Source organism: Nicotiana tabacum, chromosome 20 (assembly GCF_000715075.1).
Source record: "Nicotiana tabacum cultivar K326 chromosome 20, ASM71507v2, whole genome shotgun sequence".
NCBI classification, from domain to species: domain Eukaryota; kingdom Viridiplantae; phylum Streptophyta; class Magnoliopsida; order Solanales; family Solanaceae; genus Nicotiana; species Nicotiana tabacum.
In genome coordinates this window covers 77,961,579-77,965,156 of record NC_134099.1, presented here as the reverse complement: position 1 = coordinate 77,965,156, position 3,578 = coordinate 77,961,579, and positions in this window count along the sequence as shown.

Here is a 3,578-nt window from a genome sequence, read left to right as displayed (position 1 = left end):
CCAAGGAACCATTGAAATGGGTTTATTTTATTCAAATAAATCCAAGCCATCGTTGATTGGTTATGCAGATGTAGGATATTTGTCTGATCTACACAAAGGTCGATCTCAGATAAGCTATTTATTTACAAGTGGAGGTACAACCATATCATGGCGTTCGATAAAACAAACTATGGTTGCTACTTCTTCAAATCATGCAGAGATAATAGCCATTCACGAATCAAGTCGAGAGTGCGTTTGGTTGAGATCGATAACTCAACACATTCAACAAAAATGTGGTCTTTCTTCGAAAGAGAATATTCCGACAATATTGTATGAAGACAATGCTGCATGCATAGCTCAATTGAAAGGAGGATATATCAAAGGAGATAGAACAAAACACATTTTACCGAAATTCTTTTTCACTCATGATCTTCAGAAGAATGGTGAAATAGATGTACAACAAGTTCGTTCAAGTGATAATTTGGCTGATCTGTTCACTAAGGCATTACCAACCTCAATATTTGAAAAGCTGATATATAAGATTGGAATGCGTCGTCTTCGAGACATTAAGTGATTTTCATCAGGGGGAGTAACTACACGTTGCACTCTTTTCCTTAACCAAGGTTTTGTCCCACTGGGTTTTCCTGGTAAGGTTTTTTATGAGGCAACAAGCAATGCATATTATAAATAATTATGTACGTCCCAGTATTTTTTTTGTAAGTTCTTAATGAGACACATTATCTTACATGGACATTCAAGAGGGAGTGTTATAAATAGTTTGTACATTGGATGCCCATGTTGTGAATAACTTAAAGATTAAATCTCCTACTTTATGTCCATCATCTTTACTTTTTATGCCTATAAAAGGCTATGTAATTGCAATGGAAATATACACCAAAGTGAAAGGAAAAAAGACTTCTTCCTTCTTTCTATCTCTTCTTATTTATATTTTACTGCATTATTTTTATTTTATAATAGATGCTACTTTTTGAAGAGTTAAAATGCTTTTTCACTTCTAATAATTATGGAGAAGTTATAAGTATTTTGTGAGTGGCAGAACAATAACTTTATTCAAGAAGGGTCTAAATGTACTTTTCCAAGTTTTTCAAAATTATTATTTCTAGAAAAACTTTTCGACTAGTCTCGCTCTACCCTTGCACGTAGACTAATACTATGTTAGTGTCAAAAAAAAAATTACTCTCAAATTCCATTAGTGGTATTTTTCTTGTTGTTGTTGTTTATATATTTAAAAATAATTTAACTTTAAATTTTTTATTTTACTCACTTTATCCTTAATAAGAAATTTTTATAGCCACATAAATATCATGACCCCACTAAGCGTTTGCCCCTTAAGTTTTTAGCGTTACATATTTCAAAAGTCTTTTTTTTCTTAAATTTTATGACAAGTCAAATTACCGTATCTAAATTGAAACGTACGGAGTACTACTTTCTTAAACCTACCTATAGTCTTCTAAGGAACATATAAGTTGGTATATGGGAAGAGTTCTATTGATTATGTGGAGTAGTATTTAATTAAAAAAAATCTAACTTGATTCCTTAGAGTAACCGAATGAAATTAATTTAAAGAAACAACTTTGCATAATATATTGTCTTAGGCTTGCGAGTTAAATATTTTGCAATAGTTTTTCAAAGTTTGTCTTTTTACTAAATAGTAAATCTTTGGAAAGTTTTCCGATTCTTTTTTAAAGTCTTCTATGGAAGAAAATATTTTAAAAACAAAGCGTATAAATAGGAAGAAAATATATCATATTTGTTTTGCACAAATATTTTAATCATTCTAAAAAAATATAAAGAAAAGAGAAAACAACCTTTATAATATATATATATATATATATATATATATATATATATATATATATATATATATATATATATATACTACAACAACAAAATACATAAATAGATACTCAAACTTGGCTCAAACTGTCAGTTGGACACTTAAACTTACCTAAAGATCATTTAAACACTTTTCTTCTTCTTCTTCTTCTTCTTCTTCTTCTTTTTTTTTTTTTTTTTTTTGCAAAAGTGTGTCTCCTAAATCCTCTGTTTGGCAGGCCTCGTGCCTGAAACACCAACACGCTGACATCTTAAAAATCAAATAAAAATTCGACATATGCAAAAGAAAATAAGAATTAAGAAAAATTAAATCCCATTAGGCATGACATGACGCAACTTCAGCTTACTAAGGACATGATCCTTGATAGGATGGTATGGAGATTGAGAATCAGGGTACAAAGTTAGTAGATAGGCGGGAGTGTCTCCTTTGCATGCCGATAACACATTAGTATTAGTCTCGTATTTTTGTACATTCTTTTCCGTAGATTTCTTTTGCTATATGTCGGTTCTTTCGCTTTGATTATTTTATCAGCTTGTCACCTTATCACTTTACATTTTTGTTGTTACTACTTGTTATGTCTGCTTCTTTTTCACTTGTACTTTGAATGGGGGGTCTATCGAAAACAATCTCTCTACCTTCACAAGATAGGGGTAAGGTATGCGTATACCCAGTCATCCCCAAATCTCTCTTTGTGGGATTACCTTAAGTTTGTTGTTCCAACTCCTAATATTTTCTTTTTTTTCACCAAAAACATATTTTCCATTTTTTCTTAAAAAAAAACAAAATGGACCCTAAACAACTTTTTCTTCGGTTGAACCACCATCGACCAATACCTCCCTCTCTGCTATTTTCATTTCTCCGTCCCCCCCCCCCCAAACCTCTTTTCCTCAACTGCTGCTTCTCTCCACATCCCCGGGCAGTTGCTACTCCATCTCGTCTCCCTTTCTTCCTCAAACACTTCTAGTCTAACCTATGTAACGACTCAGCCAGTCGTTTTATGTATTTGAGCTCTGTTCCCCTATTTGATATTTTCATATGTATGTTTGTTGTTTTATGACTTGCGGAGTTGATTGATTTGGTTTTAGGAAGGTTCGAGAGTGATTTGGAATACTTAGTGTCATTTATGAAAGATTAAGTTATAAGAGTTGATCGGGGTTTGACTTTTGCGAAAGCAACCTCAGAACGATGTTTGGATGGTTCCAATAGGTTTGTATGATAATTTTGGACTTATGCGTATATCCAGATTGGAATTTGGAGGTTCCTAGATTGATTTGGTTTTATTTGGCGAAAGTTGAAAATTTGAAGGTTTGGAAGGTTCATAGGTTTAATCGGGAGTTGACTTTGATGATATCGGGTTCCGATTATTGTTCGTGGAGTAGGAAAGTGTTTGTTATGTCATTTCGGATTTGTGTTCAAAATTGGGGTTATTCCGAGTTGGTTAAACGTGGTTTGGCAAGAGTTTTGAAATTTTGAAAGTGGATTAGTTCATTAAGCTTAAATTGAGGTGCTATTTATAATTTTGATGTTATTTGGGTGATTTGTGACCTCGAGTAGGTCCATGTTATATTTTGGGACAAGTTGGTATGATTGGACGGGGTCCCAAGAGGCTCGGGTGAGTTTCGGACCATTTGAGGTTGTATTGGCAGTTCTGATATGGTGTTTTTGCACTTGCGACTTTTTGAGTGCAGGTGCGAGTCCGCAAATGCGCTCAGGTGAGCGCAGGAGTGGATTTGGGCTTGAT